This window comes from Mobula hypostoma, chromosome 7 (assembly GCF_963921235.1).
Source record: "Mobula hypostoma chromosome 7, sMobHyp1.1, whole genome shotgun sequence".
NCBI lineage: Eukaryota > Metazoa > Chordata > Chondrichthyes > Myliobatiformes > Myliobatidae > Mobula > Mobula hypostoma.
Window position 1 is genome coordinate 116,006,784 of NC_086103.1, and position 25,407 is coordinate 116,032,190.

The 25,407-nt window shown below is 43.1% G+C and overlaps 1 protein-coding gene across 3 annotated transcripts in view; it reads right to left on the minus strand.

Moving 5' to 3' along the window:
- Window positions 1–25,407, minus strand: part of amotl1 (angiomotin like 1) — a 159,551-nt gene that overhangs the window by 130,413 nt on the left and 3,731 nt on the right. The window lies entirely within an intron of this gene.

The following is a 25,407-nucleotide window of genomic DNA, read 5'->3' on the forward strand; positions in this document are numbered from 1 at the left end:
AGTTGTTATTCTGCAAACAAAAGATGCTATTCTTGAAGACACGACAACTTGAATGGTGAGATGGAGATCATCAGGTCAGGTATTCTTTACTGCCTGGTGGCAGAGATAACTACTGATTTATAGTATATATGATCTATTCTGCAGAAGCAAAAATTACTACTTCACACTGGCTGAAGTGTCACCCCGGAACTATCCATATCTGGGAAATAATTCTAGCAGGTCAATAAACATATTTAAGACAGATGTAATTTATGTATATCAGCTCTCTACAATAATGTGGCCTCATACTTTCAATGCCTTTCACCATATTTAAGAAACAATGAGGCATTCATCTCAGTTAAAATTATAATCAATGTAATGTTCAAATATAGAGACTTCTTACAGAAGTACCCCAATTGATGATTCATTGAAGATTTGTTTACTTACTTTACAAAATGACCTGACTTGCCAAATTTATGATGAGGAAAGTTTACTGCTTCTCATGAGAAACCTTGAATATCAATGCTGCTATTTACTGAAGAGCACTTTCAAGAGTGTAGAACTTCAGGGATATCATTGTGATGGAAACAGTACAGGGCTAACAACCATTGGGGGTTAAAGCTCAACCATTTTCAGTTGTAAAAATCAATATAATAAATTAATTTGTCAGTGCCTAGAAAAACAAGTGAAAGATGTGAAGACAAAAGTGATTGCAGATACTTGAAACTAGAGCAATAATCTGCCAAGAGAATTCAGTGGGTCCAGAAGTATATGTGGGCTAAAATAATATTTAATATTTTGGATCATCAGGACACTGGCAGCTGTGGACTTTTATATAAGCACATCGTGCACTGACATTTTTTGAAGGAAGATAACTAGATTTTTTTTGCAAGATAAGTGACTCCAGCCAAAAATGCTAACAGCTGTGCCATGAGGACAACCTCTAGTGGGTAACATGACACTCACGTTCTTGGTGGGATAGAATAGGTACAGATCTAGCAGCTAAAACCTGGGCAGTATGTCATTAGCAGTAAATGCAGAATTCTAAACCACAGCTAGCTATCTCACAGTACAACATATTGCTCACCATTCCATCTCTATCATGTCAGAAACTAATCCTGATCAAATGATGAGTGTAGAGAGGCATTACAGGAACAGCAACAGGTACATATCATCCTGTAGTGTGTCTTTCAGTGTACTTACTAAGGAGCCAAAAGCTGCAAGCTGTAGAATGCAAGAGTAATTCAACCAGCTAGATTGGCTTGGAAAATTTATGTGCTCTGCTACATTCAGAAGAGGATAATTGAATAATCGGGGTAACAGAAGGGAGAAAGATACCACAGGACATTTCAGTTAACATAATAGACAACTGCACGTAGCAAAAACAAGATTGTGTTTTGGAGTTTTAAAAATGCACCCACTAGGATCTAAGTCCAACTAGGAAACAGACATTAATAGGATTAGTAATGAATTGTGGATTGAAATTAGTAAGGGAAAGTTTTCTACATAAACTTTGTGTGATTGAAATTTGACAGGGATAAAGGTAGAGTCAGGATTTTACATTTAAGTATAGCAAACATTCAAAAGTTAAATTAAACCTACAAAGTACTAAGGGGTAAAACTACAGGCAAGCAGACTGAAGTATTCAATGCATTTTGATCCAGTGCATAGGACTAAAAGACAAAGACTATTTTGGTTCATCAAACTAAAATAGAGGAGGAGGAGAAGATGGCACACGGCCTCTCCGGTGAATGATATCTGTAATCTGTCAAGTAGGGGACTGTGCACAATTCAGATTTGATGGAGACAGACACAAGAGTATGGAGGAACATCCAGAGAAACTTCTGAAATGCCCGCTTCGCTGCTGCTGCTACTGGGTGGTAACTGGAATCTCCGGAGCAGAAGGCCCCGAATCCTCGGCTTTGCATGTTTCAGTGGCCGGGGAGAAGTCAAAGGTGCTCAGCAGAGGATGGCGCTCGGAAGTCTGTATCGGAGGGGCTGGTCGGAGGCTCGAAGTTTTCGGATGGACGGACTCGGTGTCGGCTATGGTCGGCTGCTTCCAAGGCATCAGCAGTTGTCGGTGCCTTGGAGGTTTATGGCAGGGAGTTTCTCCCTTTTGCCACCTGCTATTGGGGACTCGGGAGTCGATCGGGACTTGAGACTTTTTTTTTTACCGTGCCCGTGGTCTGTTCTTTATCAAATTATGGTATTGTTTTGGCACTGCTGTACCTATATGTTATGATTATGCAGTTCTGTCAGTGTTAGTCTTTGGTTTGTCCTGTTTTCTGTGATATCACTCTGGAGGAACATTGTATCATTTCTTAATGCATGTATGCATTTCTAAATGACAATAAAAGAGGACTGAGTATTCTCATAATCTAATCTAAGTAATATTAGTACAAAGTCTCTTACAACATCAGGGAAAAGTGATAACACCCAACTAATACTAACTATAAAGTGATACAAAGGAAATTATAAGATGACCAAAAATGGAACAGAAAAAGAATACAAGGAACCTCAAAGATAAATGAATTCTTAAAAATAATATATGAAGAAAATAAAATTCAAAACAAGCCAAAACACTCAATCCAATGCACTTCTTTAATGAAGTCAACAAAAATGGGAATAGAGTAACAGTTTAAATTATAGCTAGTATGCTAGTCTTTATTTTGTATCTTATTAAATATTATTTTTACCTTTGGCGATCTGTAAAGGAAGAAAGAGAGATGTATCCCTGTCTGGATGTCACAAATATTTTATCCCAATGAAGTTTTTCAGATGCAAAGTGAGAAGCACAAAAGCCAAGTTGTACACAACAAGATGGCAAAATTGTAATATGTTAATGACTGGTTAATCTGCGTTAGTAATGGTGATTGAAGGGCTTGGGGAATATCACTCCTCCATGGAATTAAATATGTGTGCCTCAAGGGGATGGGCAGGTCCTTGTTATAATTACTGACATGAAATCTTGCACTTCTGGCAGTGTAGCATTTCCCCACTGATCCACTGGAGAGTTATTCTAATTACTCTCAAACACTGGAGTTGAGTTCGAACCTCTAGATTCTTGGATTGGGATGGCAATATCATCTAAGTCACTGATGATACCACTGTTGGAGGTAAATTTGAGACTATTAAAAATGTATACAAGCATAATCCAAAAGGATGACAGAAATATGATTGGCTAATGAAGTAAGTTGTTTGTATCTGTTTTCACAATCGAGAGAGAGTTGGTTAACACATGATTCAGTAGAAAATAAAGCAAACAGAAAAACATAAGCTTAATATATTAAGAAATGGCAATAGAGTAATAAATAAGACTTGTGGCAAATATATCTACCTTAACAGGATGATTTTAATCCTGGATTATTAAAGAGTCTCAGTAAAGAAAATGCAGAAACAATTATAACTTTCCAAAGATGTAGGAACTATGTCAATGTTTTAGAAAATTATCTTTAGAATGGGGGGGGGGGGAGGCAGAGAATGAAGGCTGAAATTCCTTTTCACAACACTGAAAATATGGTGTTGCAAATTGTAAACAAACTTCACAAAGAATAATGCACTTCCAGGCAAAGGTCTGTGCATCTAGAAAATTTCATCCTGACATATGCCTAGGGATTTTCATCATAGGAACATTGTTATGGCACAAATTCAATCAAATTATGTCAACAATAGTGCAGTGGCCCGTATTTACAGTATCTGCAAAATAATACTCAACTCCACTATTCTGCAAAAGAGCGTCTGTTGTTGATGCCCAGAAAACTACCTTTTACTGGATCTGTTTCCCTTGAAGCAGTGCTAGTTAAATATCCAGCGCCACCCCACAATGGTTTAGATGACGGAATTGATGGCTTTGTAGCCCAGTTTATGGATGATGCAAAGATAAGTGAGAGGCAGGAGGTGTTGAGGAAACAGAAGACTCCAGAAGGACTTAGACAGATTAGGAGAATGGGCAAAGAAGTGGCAGATAGAATACAGTGTTGGAAAGTGTATGGTGATGCACTTTGGTAGAAGGAATAAAGGCAGAGACTATTTTCTAAACAGAGCAACATCAAAAATCAGAGATGCAGAGGAATCCTTGTGCAGGATTCCTTAAAGGTTCATTTGCAGGTTGAGTCAGTGGTAAGGAAAGTAAATGCAATGTTAGCATTCATCTTGAGAGGCCTAGAATTTAAATGCAAGGATACAATGCTGAAGCTTTGTAAGTCAGACCGCACTTGGAGTATTGTGAGCAGTTTTGGACTCCTTTATAAAGAAAGAATGTGCTGGCATTGGAGAAGATCCAGAGGAGGTTCACAAGAATGATCCCAAGGAATGAAAGGGTTAATGTATGAGGAGCCTTTGGCTCTGGGCCTGTACTCGTTGGAGTTTAAAAGAATGTCGGGGAATCTCATTGAAACCTGTTGAATATTGAATCAGTGTGGATGTGGAAAGAGTGCTTCCTATAGTAGATGGGTCTAGGACCAGAGGGCACAGTCTCAGAATAGAGGGACATCCATTTAGAATGGGGAGGAGGAGGAATTTCTTTAGCCAGTAGGCGGGAGGATGGGATTGAGAGGGATAATAAATCAGCCTTGATAGAATGGTGCAGCAGACTTGATGAGAAGAATGGCCTAATTCTGCTCCCATGTTTTATGGTCTTTGGTCTCCTGTAGGTTTGTTGCTTACTCCACTCACTTACAAAATGAATTCCAACGTGAATTGTTCATACCTAACACTTTTCTTATTCGATTGTCTGGAGATAGACCCTGGACATCAAAAATATTCCAGAGAGCCACGCAAATAATACCATAACACAATAAGACCTAGGAGCAGAATCAGGTCAATCAGCCCATCGAGTCTTCTCCACTATTTCATCATGGCTGATCCATTTCCCTCTTGACCCCATTCGCCTGCCTTCTCTCTGTAACTATACCTTAACCAGTCAAGAACCTATCAGCCTCAGCCTTAAATACACCCAATGACCTGTCCTCCACAGCCACCTATAGCAATGAATTCTACATATTCACCATCGTCTGGCTAAAGAAATTCCTCCTCACCTCTGTTCTAAATGGACATCCCTCTGTTCTGAGGCTGTGCTCTCTCGTCCTAGACTCCTGCACGAGAACTGTCACATCCCTCTGCACCGTGAATTTTTGTATTTTCTCCCCATTTAGAAATCAGTATATAATTTTGTTCTTTCTGCCAAAGTGCGTGAGCATGCACTTCCCAACACTGCGTTCTGTTTACCAAATGAGGCATAGTAGGACTCATCAATTTAACTATCCCAAACTTACTATGTTACGCGCTCATGTAGATGAAGACTTCACTGGAGCAATATACTGTATAGGCTTGAATTCACGAAAGTAACCCTCTCTGAGACCCTGGCACTGGTGTTACCCTGAATACGGGCTTATGCACTTGCCTGGACTGCTTTGGCTGACGAGGTTAATGTTATCAGTTTAATTTCCCACCTTCCGGATCTTTCCAGACACTGCCATCATCTACCTTACTTCTCTGAGCTTGTTGCAGTTTACTCAGATTCCATACAGAAGGAGAAACTTTGTCCACTTTTTCCTTTAGCCTACAGAAGCAGGCAGTGTGGGCGTGGGGATTTTGCTGCACTGAAAGCTTCCCAAAAGTACAGGCATTCATAAACTGCAATCCTGCCTGTAGCCCTAGAGAATTTCCATGACCATCTGTTCTCAGAGTGCGCTGCCTGTGAATACTGTTCTCCACCAGACTGCCCGGTTCCTCTCTCCCATCACTGCATCATTCCATTCTATAGATTCTCCAGTAGTTGCAGGAATGTGGCTGCTGTTGTGTGTATGTCACTTTAAGGGCTGCCTTCTGAGGTTGCAGCTGCAAGGTCTGGCAATAGATCAATAGAATAGCGCTACTGTAGTTGACACAGTATGGTGCTGGACAAGGAATTCCACACCAATCTTCTTGGAATATCACAATTGAATGTTGCAGCCTACGTGGTCCTTTTGAAAGCTGTATTAAGGTGATGCACAACACTGTTCTAACATCATTCAACAGTAGGAATGGAAGTTACAGCACTTGTGATATTGGCATTGGTTGTGGGGAGATTACTGAAGTCTACTAATAGGGCCAAAATGACTGAGTACTTCAGCACAACAGAGTTGATAAAAATGAACTGGTATGTGAAAGAGTTGGGGCAAATCTAGAGGGTCAATAAAACAATGAACTTAAGAGTTGGAATTCCTAGTGGTATTAAGGTGTTGCTTAAGAATATAAACAAAAATAAATGCAGATGTATGTGTGGGTCATTTTGTGATTTTCTGATTGGTGAGAGGAGACAAATTGCACTCTCCAGGGAACTAAGGTGGGCTTCAGCTTTTCATCATGTATTTTATTGTCTTGGATGAAGGATCAGAGAACTCTATAGCATAGTTTATGTAATAGCAGGAGTCTGTGAAGGATGCAGATATATTAAGTGAATGGTCATAGCACGTACGTATAATTTAGTTAGTGTATCAGATTATCTAGATTGAACCAGTAAAGAAGATAAATTGGTACATTTTATAAATAATAAGATACAAGGAACTTTGGCAATGTAATGAGGCTTGACTCTCCATTTTCAAGGTAACACAGAAAACCTACAGCACATTACAGGCCCTTCGGCCCACAAAGCTGTGCCGAACATGTCCTTACTTTAGAAATCACCTAGGATTACCCACATCCCTCTACTTTTCTGAGCTCCATGTACCTATCCAGGAGTCTCTTAAAAGACCCTATCGTATCCACCTCCACCACCGTCGCTGGCAGCCCATTCCACGCACTCACCACTCTCTGTGTATAAAAAAAAACTTACCCCTGACATCTCCTCTATACTTACTTCCAAGCCCCCTCGTGCTAGCCATTTCAGCCCTGGGAAAAAGCTTCTGACTATCCACACGATCAATGCCTCTCATGATGTTATATAACTCTGTTAGGTCACCTCTCATCCTCTGTCATTCCAAGGAAAAAAGGCTGAGTTCACACAACCTATTCTCATAAGGCATGCTCCCCAATCCAGACAACATCCTTGTAAATCTCCCCTGCACCCTTTTTATAGTTTCCACATACTTCCTATAGTGAGGCAACCAGAACTGAGCACAGTGCTCCAAGTGGGGTCTGACCGTGGTCCTATATAGCTGTAACATTACCTCTCGGCTCCTAAACTCAATCCCACAATTGATGAAGGCCAATGCACCGTTTGCCTTCTTAACCACAGAGTCAACCTGCGCAGCAGCTTTGAGTGTCCTATGGATTCGGACCCCAAGATCCCTCTGATCCTCCACACTGCCAAGAGACCTTCCATTAATACTATATTCTGCCATCATATTTGACCTACCAAAATGACTCATATCACACTTATCTGGGTTGAACTCCATCTGCCACTTCTCAGCCAAAAGAATCTTGTCCTTTAACTCAGGAAATAGAATTGAAAGGTAAGAAAATTGTTTTAGTTGTCCTGAGCCTCAGTCAGATCCAGTATTCGCATTTGAGTATTTGGGAATACAGGTGTCATAGTCCGGTCCGTGAAGTCCATATTCCGGTTCACGGTCCGGTCCATCAACCCTTGCTGCAAGTTTTCCTTTCTACCTGTTTCTGTCCTTGTTGAGCTAATCGAGGCAGCTGATGCTAATTGAAGCTGGCTGCATAAATACCTTCAGAGACCAGGGTGCGGTTGCTGGATTGTTCTTGTCCTTACTCCTTGGATCCCTTCCTCTGCCTTCTGTTTCCTCGCCTGAAGCCCTGCCCTGCCCTGCCTTGTCTAGCCGGTAACTCTCGTCTCGCCTGAAGTTCTGTCTCGCCTTGCTTTACCAGAAGCCCTACCCTGTCTTGCCGGTAACTCTCGCCTCGCCTGAAGTTCTTGTCTTGCCTTGCCTTGTCTGTAGCCTTGCCTTGTCTTGCTGTCTGGTCCTGGAGCCACCCTGTACTTAGCTCGCTTCCTGTCCCTTGCCTCCACCCAGGTAAGCCAGGCCATCTTGCCGTTACCTGGGGTTGATTCTGTCCCTTCCTGTCCCTTGCCTCCGCCCAGGTAAGCCAGGCCGTGTTGCCATTACCTGGGGTTGGTTCTGTTCCTTCCTGTCCCTTGCCTCCGCCCAGGTAAGCCAGGCCGTCTTGCCGTTACCTGGGGTTGGTTCTGTCCCTTCCTGAGCCTTGCCTCCGCCCAGGTAAGCCAGGCCATCTTGCCGTTACCTGGGGTTGGTTCTGTCCCTTCCTGTCCCTTGCCTCTGTCGGGTGGTGATCCGCGCCCTGCCCAGGAGGAGCCTGCCAAGCCTCGCCTCGAGTCTCCTGCCTCCAGCCTCGCCTTGCCTCAAGTCTCCTGCCTCCAGCCTCGCCTCGCCTCAAGTCTCCAGCCAAGCCTCGCCTCGCCTCAAGTCTCCAGCCTCCAGCCTCGCCTCACCTCAAGTCTCCAGCCTCCAGCCTCCAGCCTCGCCTCGCCTCAAGTCTCCAGCCTCCAGCCTCGCCTCGCCTCGAGTCTCCAGCCTCCAGCCAAGCCTCGCCTCGTCTCTTGCCTAGCTTCGAGCCTCCAGCCTCCAGCCTCCAGCCTCTAGCCTCTTGCCAAGCCAAGTCTCTAGTCTCTAGCCTCTAGCCAAACCAAGTCTCTAGTCTCTAGTCTCTAGCCTCTAGCCTCTTGCCAAGCCAAGTCTCTAGTCTCTAGTCTCTAGTCTCTAGCCTCTAGCCAAACCAAGTCTCTAGTCTCTAGCCTCTAGCCTCTTACCAAGCCAAGGCTCTAGTCTCTAGCCTCAAGCCTCAAGCTTCAAGCCTGTAGATGTCTGCCTCGTCCTGCCTGCCTGCCAAGCCTCGTCCTGGCCTAATTCTAGGGCCCGAGCCAGAGGCAAGACCCAGGTACTGGGCCCTTGTCCAGTCTCTGGCTCGGAGTCCAAGCCCAGGCTCCTAGCTCTTTTGTCCAGTCCTGTTCCAGGTTCCGGTTTTCCTGTCCATGTCCTTGCCATCGCCTTGTATCCTAGTCCTGTCCCTAGTACTTCAGTGTCTGTGTCTGGCACTTGGTGTGTCTGGCACTTGGGTCCGTTCGCAGGCGTGCCCTTATGACAACAGGGGTCCCCTGCTTTTCGAACGTTCACTTTACGAAACCTCACTATTACGAAAGACCTACATTAGTTACCTGTTTTCGCTTTCAGGAGGTGTTTTCACTGCTATGAAAAAAAGGCAGCACGCGCCCCGAGCAGCCACTCTCCCCGGATTCGGAACTGCATTCTAGCTGGCATTGTTTAAACATGTCCCTGTGAGCAGCCATTTGCAAGATGAGTTCTAAGGTATCGGAAAAGCCTGAAAGAGCTCGTAAGGGTGTTACACTTAGCGTAAAACTAGACATAATTAAGCGTTTCGATCAGGTGAACGAAGTAAGGACAAAGTGAGTTTGGCTTGCAGAAGTTGACGAAGATGATGTTGAAGAGGTTTTGGCATCTCATGACCAAGAACTGATAGATGAAGAGCTGATGCAATTGCAAGAGGAAAGGATAACAATCAAAACCGAATGCAGTAGCGAACGGACCGAAAGTGAAGTCATTCAGAAACTGAACGTGAGGCAACTACATGAGATTTTCACTGCAATGATAAAGTACAACTTTAATTTTGAAAGGGTACGTCAGTTTAGGGCATATTTGCAGGATGGTTTGAGTGCTTACAAAGAACTGTATGGTCTAAAAATGCGTGAGGCTAAGCAGTCAAGCAAGCCTTCCACATCAGCCACAGCAGACGACGAACCTCGACCTTCGACATCGAAGCAGGCAGACATAGAAGAAGATGACCTGCCTATCCTTATGGAAACAGACGACGAGATGACACCCCAGTTTCCCGACACCCCAAACCCCGGGCCGCGGACAGATACCGATCCGCGGAGAATGCAGCGGTAGCCAGGAGGCACCCAACACATCTTTAAGAAAAAAGCCAAAACAAACAAGCTAATTAATTAGGTGCCGCCCGCCACGTAAATGTCGGCCCAGATCAGAGACGATTTCAGATTGCGTCGCCTCTGATCTGGGATGACGTTTATGTGCCGGGTGGCACCTAATTAATTAGCTTGTTTGTTTCGGCTTTTTTCTTAAAGATGTGCTGGGTGCGTCTGGCTACCGCTGTACTGCTGCATGCTTCACGGATCGGTATCGGTCGGCGGCCCGGAGGGTGGGGGCCACTGCACCACTCCAACCTCCAATGACTCAGCCTAACACACCATTATCAGTGTGCTCGACGCTGTCCCAATTCCGGTAAGTGATACTACACTGTACATACATTATTTCTACTTTATATCGGCTGTGTATTTTTACGTGTTATTTGGTATGATTTGGCAGTTTCATAGCTTAAAGGTTACTGGAGAGCGCTTGCGCCGTGTTTTTGCCGACAGCACTTGCGTGAGATTTTCGCTACGGAGAACAGTGCAGGCAATTATTGTGGAAAAGTATTTCTATTTTATATAGGCTATGTATTCATCATACCATTCCTGCTTTTACTATATGTTACTGTTATTTTAGGTTTTATGTGTTATTCGGCATGATTTGGTAGGTTATTTTTGGGTCTGCGAATGCTCACAAATTTTTCCCATATAAATAAATGGTAATTGCTTCTTCGCTTTATGACATTCTGGTTTATGAACCATTTCATAGGCACGCTCTACCTTCGGATGGCGGGGGAAACCTGCATTGCATATATTTTTAAGGATATATGGTCCTAGGAGTTAGTATAATAAGGATTCTCTAGAATGCTGTAAAACAGAACTTGCTAAAAATTCTCAGCTGATTAGACTGCATGTGTGGAGAAAAAGAGTTAACAGTTCAGATCGATCATCAGAAGCCATTTCTCTCTCCACATATACTACCCAACCTGCCTTATTCTTGCAATTTCTGCTTTACTTCAAATTTCAAAAGAGTTTTGAATAGCAGAACAATAAGTATATTAAAGAATTTACTCATGAGGATGGTTTGCAAACATCTAGTGTGTTGAATTGAGGCGGGGAGGTGTGGAGGCTAAGGTCATGAAGATCATAAGAATGATACAATAGAGTACATATTGAGAAACTATTTGTTTAAATGGGAGATCCCAAATTTTTAAAAAATTATGTAAAATTAAGAGTAGGCCAGCAAGGAGTGACATAAAGAATAATAAATACTTGGGATACTTCTTCCCAGTAGACTGGATGCTTGCACAAATACAATTAATTTTTGAAGCTCAAGATTATGCCTTTATGTCAGATAAAGGTGATGAGAGATGGGGAGCAAAGGCAAGTAAATGGATCTGAGATATGAATCAACTATAATTCATTCGAATGATGAATCAGAATCCAAGGTGGTTCTATTTCCATGCCTTTACTCCGGAACCATGTCACATTTGCTTTATTGGATGCAGAAACATTGCAGTGTCACCTCTTATGCATAATATGCAGGCACGTTATTTCACAAATACATGATGCTCAACAAAGTTCTCAAATGATGATAGATCCTACAAATGTTATAATAGCAAAGTGGTAAACAAGAATTGTCTGTCCTTGGGTTTATATACTGCCAGGGTGAGTCCAAATATAAACTAGATCAGCATCTCGTATTCCACCCGGTTATGTTATACACCAATGGCATAAACATTGGATTCTGTAATTTCACGTACGCCACATAAGACCATAACACATAGGAGCAGAATTAGGCCATTCAGCCCATCGAGTTCTCTCTGCCATTTTATCAGTGATAATCCATTTCACTCTCAACCCCATTCTTCTGCCTTCCCCCTGTACCCTTTCATGCCCTGACTAATCAAGAACCTCTTAACCTCTGCCTTAAATACACCTAATGACCTGGCCTTCATAGCCACCTGTAGCAATGAATTCCACAGGTTCACCACCTTCTGACTGACGAAATTCCTCCTCATCTCCATTTTAAATGGACATTCCTCTATTCTGAAAGTGAGTGAACTGGTCCTAGACTCCCCCACCATAAGAAACATCCTATCCACCTTCACTCTATCTAGGCCTTCCAACATTCAATAGGTTTTAATGAGGTCCCCCCTCATTCTTCTAAATTGCATTGAGTAATGACCCTGAGCCATCAATTGCTCCTCGTATGATAAACCTTGCATTCCAGGAATTATTCTCTTGAACCTCTTCTGAACCTTCTCTAATGTTAGCACATCCTTTCTTAGATAGGGGCCCAAAATGTTCACAATACTCCAAGTGAGGCCTCAGCAGTGGCTTATAAAGCCTCAGCATTACATCCTAGCTTTTATATTCTAGTCCTCTTGAAATGAGTGTTAACATTGTGTTTGCCTTCCTCACTACCAACTCAACATGCAAATTAACATTTAAGTAATCACGTACAAGGACCCCCAAGTCTCAATGCATCTTGGATTTTTGAATTTTCTTCCCATTTAGAAAACAGTCTATGATTTTATTTCTTCCACCAAAGTGCATAACTGTACACTTCCCAACACTGTATTTCATCTGCCATTTCTTTGTCCATTCTCCTAATCTGTCCAAGTCCTTCTCCAGACTCCCATCTGCTGTGTGCCATTTATCATCTCCCCTCCCTCACCTAGTTCCGTCTGCCCATCATCCTCAATCACCTGGATTAGATTTTGCTCATCACCTCTTTCCCTATCCCTCCCCTTACCTCCAGACTGACCATCTCTCTTTTGCACTCTAAGTCCTGATACAAGGTCTCAACCCAAAACCTTAGTTATCCCTTTTCCCTCCACAAGTCCTACCTGACCCACTGAGTTCCTTCAGCTGTTTGTTTCATTGTTCCAGTTTCCAGCATCCACAGTCTATTCAGTCTCAAACATAAACTGCTGTTGAAAGGTGGTTAATTCATAGAAACATAGAAAACCTACAGCACAATACAGGCCCTTCGGCCCAGAAAGTTGTGCCGAACATGTCCCTACCTTAGAAATTACTAGGGTTACCCATAGCCCTCTATTTTCCTAAGCTCCACGTACCTATCCAAAAGTCTCTTAAAAAACCCTATCATATCCGCCTCCACCACCGTTGCTGGCAGCCCATTCCATGCACTCACCACCTCTCTGCGTGGAAGAAAAAAACTTACCCCTGACATCTCCTCTGTATCTACTCCCAAGCATCTTAAACCTGTACCCTCTTGTGGCAGCCATCTCAGCCCTGGGAAAAAGCCTCTCACTATCCACATGATCAATTCCTCTCATCATCTTACACACCTCTATCAGGTCACCTCTCGTCCTCTGTCACTAGAAGGAGCAAAGGCTGAGTTCACTCAACCTGTTTTCATAAGGCATGCTCCCCAATCCAGGAAACATCCTTGTAAATCTCTTCTGCACCCTTTCTATGGTTTCCACATCCTTCCTATAGTGAGGCGAACAGAACTGAGCACAGTACTCCAAGTGGGGTCTGACCAGGGTCCTATATAGCTGCAACATTACCTCTCGGCTCCTAAATTCAATTCCATGATTGATGAAGGCCCAATACACTGTATGCCTTCTTAATTAAATTAATATTCAATTAAAGATATTGTCTTTCTCTGCCTGAAACATACCGATCTTTCAGACTGGCACCTTCCAATGTTCAGCATTACCAGCAGAGTGATGCTTTGAAACTTGGTGTAGTCTATTGCTTAAGAGTCCCCTGCTATTGCATGTTCAGCTTAAAAAAAAAACTTTACTTGAAGTACTTAGCCATGGAAGTTAAAGCAAAAAAGATGTCATGCTGATATATATGAATCCTGTACATAATCTGTAGACTGCCACCTTGGTGTTTAGTCTTCCGTGTTCAAACCCATCCCATATCACCACCGTGCCAAACGCAAGTATGACCCTGACTTGCAAAGCTCTGACTCAGAGAACATAGAAGAGTACAGAACAAGAACAGGCACTTCAGCCTACAATGTTGTGCCAGACCAAATAAATTAGTAATCAAATGGCCAACTAAAATAATCTCTTCTGCCTACACAATGTTCATATCAGTCCATTTTCCTCACATTCATGTGCCTATTTAAACATCTCTTAAAAGCACCTAATGTATCTGCCTCTACCACCATCCCAGGCAATGCATTCCAGGTACCCACCACTCTGTTTTTTTAAAAAAAAAACAAATCGCCTCTCACACCTCCTTTAAAATCATCACTTCTCAATTTAAATGCATATCCTCCGGTATTAGACATTTCAACCTTGGGGAAAAAGATACTGGCTGTCTACTTGATCTATGCCCCTCATAATTGTCAGGCTTGCACAGGTAGGCACCTCTCAGTCTCCACCCAGCCAAAAGGAGCCACCTGCCACTCGTTTCCAACTCATCACCTGCAGCCTATTTAAACCCAGCACTCAGCCGCATTGAACCAGCTGGCCTCAACTAGTTGCTCCTAGCCTTCTTCATCTCTGCCTAGCGTTTACCTTGTTGGCTTTGTATTTAGTTTGTGTTCACTCTTGTTTCGTGGCCCCTCATGATTTGTTATTTTATAGTTGACTAGTAAATCATCTCCTCTGCTTTCCTTTTGGGCAAGCCTCCTCTGGATGAGTGAACCATGGATTGATTCCTCCCCCACATCAGTCAACCTCCTCCTTCTGAGCCCTGGATTCGCATGTCCAAATGCTTCGATGGGTCTTCAACACGATGCCACAACTTCCTGTCCTGTCCTGTCCCAGTGCGTACACTTTGAGCTCCAGCTGATGTTGTATTCTATGAACCAGACCAAGATAACCTCTGGGTTTCTCTCTTGATGGGATGAGTTCTGACCTGAGCCACCACTAGCTGGGACAATAAAGCCAACATTTGCAACAGATGGGAGGATTTCACTGCTGAGGTGTGCCAGGTTTTCCACCATTCAGGAAGTGGAAGGGAGGTAATGAATCTGATACTGGTCCAGCACGAAGGATTATGCTCCATGCTAGAATACGCTGTGCGATTTATGACCCCTACACTGGAGTGTGGAAGTGCACCTTGTCCATTATCATAATGGTCTCCTGGAGTGCTTTGAAAGATGAGCTGCCTATCTGGGAGATGCTCACTGACCTCAAAAACATCATCACTCTGGCTCTCTGTATTGACAAGCACCTCATTGGATGATCCTCCAGATCATCATCCAGACTCCCAGGTTGCAGGACCCTCATCACCAACATCTCCAGAACCCAGGCAGTTCAGGAGACCTTCCTTAGCAGCCCAAGAATGCGAGAGTCAGTGGAAAAACCAGATGTGCACCTATTGTGGATCAGCTGAACACCCAATGTATCAAATGCCCACTGCATCCGGGAAAATAGCACCACCAGATAGAGACAAAGGACCCTCTAACCTGGTAAGCTCTGCTGGCCCTTTGTTCCAGTACCATATCCCTCTGTCCTCCTCCATATTCTGACAGCTCTACGTGCACAGGAGGCTCTGGTGGATTCCGGCATAGCAGGCAACTTTCTGGATCGGACTCTGTGTATGCAGCTTGGACTCTCTACCAAACCTATCTCGCATGCCTTCAACATCATGGTCATTGATGGACATCCCTTGGAGTCTGGGACAGCCAGAGTGCGCGCACAGCCTGTGCACGAGTGTTGGAGAACACTGCAAGTCCATTCAGTTCCATCTGACTGACTCATCCAACACTCCTCTCATCCTGGGTTACTCCCGGCTCTCCACTCACGACCCTCAGTTCGCTTGGTCAAAAGGTGCACTGCTGAGTTGGAGATCCACCTGCCAGGCCACCTGCCTGTGACCTCAGTTGACTTCACCACGTAAATCCATGGAGAGGAAGGAAACACCCAGTCTCTCAAAATTCCACACAGGACTATCATGACTTAGCTATTGCCTTCAGTTAAAAAGGAAGTCAGCATCCAGCCACCTCACAGACCACACAGCTGCGTGGCTAACTTCCTCCCAGAAACCACCCTTTCCTGAGTTTGACTGTTTTCCCTCTCCCTTCCTGATGCCCAATTACTGAATGACTACATTTCCAAAGTGCTACACCACGGCTTCATTTGACCATCCCATTCCCCAGCCAGTGCAGGATTCTTCCTGGTCTAACAGAAAGATTGGGGTCTTCGTTCCTGCATTGACTATTGTGGACTCAACAAAATCACCATTATGAACAGCTATCCATGTCCATTGATGGATAGCACATCCAAAACACTACCAGGGACCCAGATCTTCACCAAACTGGACTTGTGGATCCACACCTGCCGGGGGATGAGCAGAAAACAGTGTTCACAGTAACCACTGGTGATGCCTTTTGGGCTCTCCAACAGTCCAGCCATTTTCTAAGCCTTCATTAGCAAAATCCTCTGAGACATGCGTGTGGGGGTTTTGTGAGGTTAGGAGTTACCTCCATCTCCATGGATTTATGAAGTGTATGCATTCATCTACCTCGACAACATCCTCATCTTCTTCAAGAACACCCAAGACCACGTTTGTCACAACCCTTCAGTCCTTTAGCATCTCCTCAAAAACAAACTGTACTGCAGGTTAGATAACTGCCAGTCCACACAACAGTTATTTCCTTCTTGGGTTCACCCCAGGACATAACCATAGATCCAGGGAAAGTGTGTTGAATGCCCCCAACCCTGCTCCATCAAACAGCTACAGTGCTTTCTGGGCTTCTCCAACTTCCACTGCTGTTTCGTCAGAAACTATAGCCAAATCACCACTCCTCACATCTACCTAACGGATAACCTGGTCTGCTGTGGACCCTGTTTTCAAGGATCTGGAGGTATTTCACTACCACTACAATTCTCCACCATCCGAGTCCCTCCGGAACTTCTGTGGTACAGGTGGATGCATTTGATGTGGATGTCAGGGCCATCCTTTCCCAGCGAGGACCAGACAGAGAACTCTTGCACACGTTCAACTCCACGCAGCACCATTGTGGCATAGGACAGGGGACCCCAACCTTTTTTGCACCGCGGGCCGGTTTAATATTGACAATATTCTTGCGGACTGGCCGACGGGTTGGGGGTGGGGGTGTTCAAGTAGGGTTGCCAACTTTCTCACTCCCAAATAAGGGACAAAAGTAGCAGTCAAACACGGGACACTTGTGTTTACCCCGAGAAAGACTACCATGACCATGAAGCCTTGCACGGGCACCTGTGTGCACCTGCGTGTACGTATCGATTTTTTTCTACAAATCGGTTTTGGCTTAATCTTCCCGATTCTGTTAAGTGAAACTACACTGTACATACATTATTTCTATTTTATATAGGCTGTGTATTTATCATATCATTCCTGCTTTTACTATATGTTAGTATTATTTTAGGTTTTACGTGTTATTTGGTATGATTTAGTAGGTTATTTTTTTGGGTCTGGGAACACTCAAAAATTTTTCCCATATAAATTGATGGTAATTGCTTCTTCGCTTTACGCCATTTCGGCTTACGAACGGTTTCATAGGAACGCTCTACCTTAACGTGGGAAATACGGGACAAGGGCAGTCCCGTATGGGACAAACCAATTTAGCCAAATATGTGGGATGTCCCGGCTAATATGGGACAGTTGGCAACCCTATGTTCAAGTTCAACAGTGCGTGACAGGGAATGAGGAAAGGTGCAGCTCATATCGTCAAATCATGTCATTTCCTCGTGGCCCGGTAGCACATGCTTTGCGGCCTGATGGTTGGGGACCACTGGCATAGGAGACAGGGAAAGGCAGAAGTAAGAAATAGACAATCAGCAAATGGAGAAGTTTCTGTAATGCTTCACTGCCTCTAACCCTCCCACATGGAAGAATTATATGCTCTGGACTGAAATGTCCTATAATCTATACATCGCTCTGCCACGGCTATGTCACCCTTTGGAGTACTTCATGGCTACCAATCCCCACTGTTCCTCATGGAGGAGCCATTGGTGGAGGTCCCATCTGCCAGGGCCCTGGTTCCTGTTGAAATGCTTGGAAGTGATTTGCCCTTAACAGTTTACTTTCTCTTTATATTTGACCTACCAAGGTAAAATACTTCACACTTGGCTGGGCTAAACTCATCTGGCATTTCTCTGCCCATAACTGCAACAGATCTACAGTATCTATAAAAAGTATTCCTCCCCCTTGGAAATTTTTCTGTTTTATTGTTTTACAACACTGAACCACAATGGATTTAATTTGCCCTTTTTGACACGGATCAACAGAAAAAGACTCTTTTGTATCAAACTTAAAACAGATCTCTACAAAGTAATCTAAATTAATTACAAATATAAAACACAAAATAATTGATTGCGTAAGTATTCACCTCCTCCAAGCCAGTATTTAGTAGATGCACCTTTGGCAGCAATTACAGCCTTTAGTCTCTGTGGATAGGTCTCTTTCAGCTTTGCACATCTGGACACTTCAATTTTTCCCATTTATCTTTACAAAACTGCTCAAGCTCAGTCAGAGTGCATGGGGATCATGAATGAACAGCCCTTTTCAAGTCCAGCCATGAATTCTCAATTGGATCAAGGTCTGGACTCTGACTGAACTGCTCCAGGACAATAGCTTTGTTGTTTTTAAGCCGTTCCTGTGTAGCTTTGACTTTACACTTGGGCTCATTGTCTTGCTGGAAAACAAATCTTCTCTCGCAGACTGCATCAGGTTTTCGTCTAGGATTTCCCTGTATTTTGCTGCATTTAGTTTACCCTCTACCTTCACTAGGCTTCCAGGGCCTGCTGCAGTGAAACATTCCCTCAGCATGATGCAGCCACCACCATGCTTCACGGTAGGGATGGTGCGTTTTCGATGATGTGTGGTGTCTGGCTTATGCCAAACATAGCATTTAGTCTGATAGCCAAAATTCTATATTCTCCCATAAAGCTGTGACTGGTGAAGCACCCAGGCAACAGTTGTTGTATGTGCAGTCTCTCCTGCCTCAGTCACTGAAGCTTGTAACTTCTCCAGAGTTGTCATAGCTCTCTTGGTGGCCTCCCTCACTAGTTCCCTTGTGTGCTCACTCAGTTTTTGAGGATGACCTGCTCCAGGCAGATTTTGAGCTGTGCCATATTCTTTCCATTTCTTGATTGACTTAACTGCACTCCAAAAGATACTTAATGACTTGGAAATCTTCTTGTATCCATCTCCTGACTTGTGCTTTTCAATAACCTTTTCACGAAGTTGCTTCGTGTGTTCTTTTGTCTTCATGGTTTAGTTTTTGCCAGGATACTGACTTACCAACAGGTGGACCTTCCAAATACAGGTGTATTTTTCCTACACCTGTATCAATCGAAACACCTTGACTGCACACAGGTCTCTGAAAGCAAATCTCTATTTAATTAATTATGTGACTTCTAAAACCAGTTGTCTGCACCAGTGATGATTTGGTGTGTCATATTAAAGGGGGGCGAATACTTGCGCAATCAGTTATTTTGTGTTTTATATTTGTAACTAATTTAGATCACTTTGTAGAGATTTGTTTTCACTTTGACATGAAAGCGTCTTTTTCTGTTGAATGTCAAAAAAGCCAAATGAAATCCACTGTGATTCAATGTTGTAAAACAATAAAACATGAAAACTTTCGGGGCGGGGGGGGGGAAATACTTTTTATAGGCATTGTATATCCTGCTGTATTCTTTGCCAGTCATCTACACTATTCACAACACCACCAATCTTCATAGCATCTGCAAACTTACTGAACTACTTATTTAATTTTCATCCAGATCATTTACATACATCACAAACGGCAGGCATCCCAGTACTGATCCCTGCAGAACACCACGAATCACAGACCTCCAGCTAGAATAAGCCCCTTCGACCATCATAGAAACATAGAAAATAGGTGCAGGAGTAGGCCATTCGGCCCTTCGAGCCTGCACCGCCATTTATTATGATCATGGCTGATCATCCAACTCAGAACCCTGCCCCAGCCTTCCCTCCATACCCCCTGATCCCCGTAGCCACAAGGGCCATATCTAACTCCCTCTTAAATATAGCCAATGAACTGGCCTCAACTGTTTCCTGTGGCAGAGAATTCCACAGATTCACCACTCTCTGCGTGAAGAAGTTTTTCCTAATCTCGGTCCTAAAAGGCTTCCCCTTTATCCTCAAACTGTGACCCCTCGTTCTGGACTTCCCCAACATCGGGAAAGTGGGCATGCAGGTACAGCAGGCGGTGAAAAAGGCGAATGGTATGCTGGAATTTATAGCAAGAGGATTCGAGTAAAGGAGCAGGGAGGTACTACTGCAGTTGTACAAGGCCTTGGTGAGACCACACCTGGAGTATTGTGTGCAGTTTTGGTCCCCTAATCTGAGGAAAGACATCCTTGCCATAGAGGGAGTACAAAGAAGGTTCACCAGATTGATTCCTGGGATGGCAGGACTTTCATATGAAGAAAGACTGGATGAACTGGGCTTGTACTCGTTGGAATTTAGAAGATTGAGGGGGAATCTGATTGAAACGTATAAAATCCTAAAGGGATTGGACAGGCTAGATGCAGGAAGATTGTTCCCGATGTTGGGGAAGTCCAGAACGAGGGGCCACAGTTTGAGGATAGAGGGGAAGCCTTTTAGGACCGAGATTAGGAAAAACTTCTTCACACAGAGAGTGGTGAATCTGTGGAATTCTCTGCCACAGGAAACAGTTGAGGCCAGTTCATTGGCTATATTTAAGAGGGAGTTAGATATGGCCCTTGTGGCTACGGGGGTCAGGGGGTATGGAGGGAAGGCTGGGGCGGGGTTCTGAGTTGGATGATCAGCCATGATCATAATAAATGGCGGTGCAGGCTCGAAGGGCCGAATGGCCTACTCCTGCACCTATTTTCTATGTTTCTATTATAACTGCTGTTCCTTTATTGCACACATTTCTAATTTCCTGTTTAATACCATCTCCGACCGCACTACTACTGTTAGGTGACCTGTACACAACTCCCACCAGCGTTTTCTGCCCCTTAGTGTTACGCAGCTCTACCCATCATCTTCTATGAGCAAGCCAGTTCTTAATCCAAATGGCTAATTCCCCATTGATCCATGCATCTTAATCTCCTGGATGAGCCTCCTCTGACGATCCTTCTCAATGCCTTACTAAAATCCATATGGACAGCATCCACAGCTCCACCTTCATCACCTCATCCAAAAAAAAACTCAATCAATTTAGTAAGACATAATTTGCCCTGCACAAAGCCATGCTGGCTCTCCCTAATTAGGCCACAGTTTTCCAAATGCAAATACAATTTGGAAACTCGTCTCTATTGCTAATATCCTTTACCTTTGTCCACTACTGGCCTCTCATTAGATTAAATATAAAATACTGTGTAGGGGAAGGCAGCATATCTGGAGTTGCCATTCTGCATTCATTATGATATATTTGTACAATGACCAGCAATATTTAATGTTTAAAAACTCCATTCATTCCTAACAAGCAGCAGCAACATTAGACAAGCCCAGGGTGAAAACAAAGGCTCTTTTCTCTATGGTTCAAAAAATATATATATATAATTTGGTTATTAACTAATGGATTCTATGCAGTGCATTACAGAGAAAATGGCTGATGATCAAGCATGTATCTTGATTCCTTCTTTTGTGATTATCAGAGAAGATGCTCTCAGGCCAAGGGCCAATAGTTTTTGGATCGGGATAGTGAAGCATTTCTCATAATTCCTTGTAACTTGACTCGTTGAGTCTATGCCAATCCTTAACACTCCCATTCACCCACTTACTTTAAGTTTCCTTATTCACTCTCACATGATCATTAACCACAAAACTCTCCGGATTCTCCTACTTAAGTTACAAAAGTCAATGAATCTACAGCACTTTTAGATCTTAGTGGAAGCCAGAACACCTGGGTGAACCCAATACTGTTACAGAGAAAATGTGTGAACTGCACAATACAACTATGAGGTCAAACCTAACACTGTGAGATAGTTGTACTACCTGCAGTGACATGAATTGGTACAAATTATAAATGTGTTCTCACTTTCTCTGAAAATCAAATTACAAAGTAGATATGGTATAAACCTTCACTGTTTCGAAGGAAGTTCCAATTGGAAGGTACTAGAAATATATATGCCACAAGTGTTTCTTTTTCTTCATTCTCTTCTTCCTTGGCAGTCACACTTGATCGAGGATGACTTGCTTCTCCTACAGTTCAGTGGGTTCTGAAGTAGCCAATGAGGGTAATGTGGTAACCAGAGAGATGGAGAGCAGAAGGTTGTTGACAGGGTGGGAGGTGACTAGATTGTGAGGTGATCCACTCTTTGCACTTAGAGGTCTTTTTGTACTCCTGTTGAATGGTCTCAAGGTCCTCTATATCATCCCATCTCCATCTCCACACTGAGTGGCCATAGGTCAGAGGTCCCCAGGAGTTACTGGGGATATTAAACTTTTTAAGGAATCTTTGAGTGCATCCTTGAATCTTTTTCTCAGTCCATCTGATTTCCATTCAGCAATTCAAGAAGCAGTTGGATTTTCTACTGATTTGATTCGATAATTTGAGATGTGGTGGGGAAAGGAGTACATGATATATAGTTTTAAGAAACATGGGGCATTGTGTAGGGGCTAAGTGAGATCAGCGAATCGATGGGGATTAAGGGTTAATAATTGTGGGAGGGGGTGTTATTGTTTCCAGAGTGATATTGATGAGGGAGGGATGGTTGATATTGCCAATGATACAGTATAGGGACTGCCAGTGCTTGTTGGGGATTAGTAATCACAGGCGAATCGATGAATGTGAGACAGGCCAATGTTCACAGGGGGTGGGTGAAGTCAGAGAAAACGTAGAGGGTCACTGATCTTGACAGCAGACATTTTTTTTGTGTGGTCTATCCGATAATTACAGAACGTGTCAGTGTTGCTGGGAGAAGGATCAGTGATCAATAGGATACCAATGTGTGCAGGCAGGATCAGTGATCACAGGAGATTCACAGTAAGAGGATGTCAGTGTCACTGAGGTTCTCTGTCATTGTTAGGGTGCACAGATATTTGTGGGGATGGTCAGTAATTGCTGAGGTGTTAGTGATTGGGGGAGATCTTTAATTGGGGAGAGGAAGTGTCATTGTGAGGATGTCAGTCAGCTCGTGATATCATTGTTTATGAGATGGTAGACTTAATTACTCCTTCTGGCCCACAAGCACTACTGAATAACACTGGGGCATTCCATAGAGCAGCTCATGCTTCCCTTTTGCTGCTCGCATTCCTAAGGTCCAGGAAACCCTACGGGTTAATGTTAAAACTGATGAAGGTATAAAATGTGATGGCCACCACCTCAAAGTGGGGATCAGCTTCCTGTTTTGGGTACATTGTTCCTGTTCTCTGTTAAGCCCAGAAAAGGGTTAGTGCAAGTAAGGCTGGGGTCAGATTTGAGAATTTTTACAACTTTACATTCTATCCAAAGAAAACCCATTTATTTTTGCCATTAGTTACAATTTCGCTAATTACTACTAGTCTTCCTCTGACTTATTTTCAATTGCAGAGCTGTAAACTATATCTATGTATTTTCTTCTCGTTAAGAAAGCTATGTTGCCTCCTCGAATAACTGCTCTAATATTATTGTCTTTGGTGCAGTTGAATTAATCAAATTGAAACACAGATTAAAGAGACAGGAAGCAAGTGAGAATATTTGAATGGGAATTCATTCTCACATTCTGCTGCCATAACACTCCTGTTTAACACATTAACTGTGCTGAGCAAGTAGTTGCCAATTTAGTCGCAACATAGCAATAAAAAAGACTCCTAACGGCATCAAGTTGAATTCAAGCTACTTGGATTACTAGATCAGTAAGTAACCTGCCTGATTTTGACTTCTGATTACAATGTAATTTAAATCTTATTCTTTAATACAAAAGAGTACAGCCTCACATTAGGTTTCAATTAAAACAAATTATTCTCTAGGATTTAAGTACATTGATTGTAACTGGAATTTATTTGTTTGTTTCAATTTATCACAATTCTGAAAATGTGATTATTTTTGCATTGTTGTATCTAATGGAATGAAACACTTGTTTGGATTTTAATGCTGCTAATTTATAGAACATAGAACATAGAAAACATACAGCACAATACAGGCCACCACCACCACCGGCAGCCCATTCCACACACTCACCACTCTCTGCCTTCTAAAAAAAACTTACCCCTGACATCTCCTCTGTACCTACTTCCAAGCACCTTAAAACTATGCCCTCTCGTGCTAGTCATTTCAGCCCTGGGGAAAAGCCTCTGACTATCCACACGATCAATTTTTGAATCTATTTTGAGCACTGCTTTATCTAATTGAAGCAAAAAGCCTGGACATGCAAAGCAACATTTTTTTTTAATTGTACCTCAATGCATGTGACAGCAATAAACCAATTGCCAATCATCAAATCTGAAACGGAAATAGAAACACTCAACAGATTAAGTAACATCAGTAGGGAGAAGGACCATTCTGGTGAAGATCGGTCCTACCATTTTTTTCAGAATTGCTTCCTGCATTTTCTGGATTTCCATCCAATTATCTTGTTCGTACATTGCAACTAAGATTTGGGTCTAGGCCATCACAGATATTTTACAAGTGCTTCATTCCAACAGTGGGTCAATTTTTAAATTCCTTTTTTGATATATGGTGTCATTGGCAAAGTTACCCAAACGTTGTGCATTTCCAAAACATTGTGCCTTTCCAAGTGGAAGTCATGGCATCTACCCAGTCCGGGTAGTCATGGAATCTGTTACTAAGAATGAGGTTTTGGGGTACTTGGAGGCTAATGATAAAGTAAGTCAAAGTCAGCATGGTATCTGTAAAGGGAACTCTTGCCTGACAAATCTGTTAAGAATTCTTTGAGGAAGTAGCAAGCAGGGTGGACAAGGAAGAGGCAGTGGATGCAATTTACTTGTATTTTCAGAAGGCATTTGATAAGGTACCATAAAGAAGGCTGCTTAACAAGGTAAAAGCCTATGGCGTCACAGGACAAAAACTGGCATGGATAGAGGAATGGCTGACAGGCAGGAGGCAGTGAGTGAGAATAAAAGGGACCTTTTTCTGGTTGGTTGCCAGTGATTTGGATAATGGTATTGATGACTTTGTGGCAAAGTTTGTGGATGAAGATAGATGAAGGGGTAGGTAGTGCTGAGGAAGCAATGCGATTGTAGCAGGACTTAGACAAATTGGAAGAATGGGCAAGAAAGTGGCAGATGGAATACAGTCTTGGGAAATGTATGATAATGTATTTGGTAAAAGGAACAATAGTGCAGACTATTATCTAAATAGAGAGAAGATTCAAACATCAGAGGTGTAGAGGGACTTTGGAGTCCTTGTGCAAACTCCCAGAAGGTTAATTTACAGGTTGTGTCTGTGGTAAAGAAGGCAAATGCAATGTTGACATTTATTTCAAGGGGAGTAGAATATAAAAGCAAGGAGATAATGCTGAGTCTTTATAAGACTCTAGTCAGGCTGCACTTGGAGTATTGTCAACAGTTTCTGGCCCCTTAGCTCAGTAAAGGATGTGTTGTTATTAGAGAGGGTCCAGAGGAGGTTCACAAGGATGATTCTGGGAATGAAAGGGTTACCATATGAGGAGTGTTTGGTAGCTGTGGGCCTCTATGAGGAGATGGTGAGAAGCCAGGTG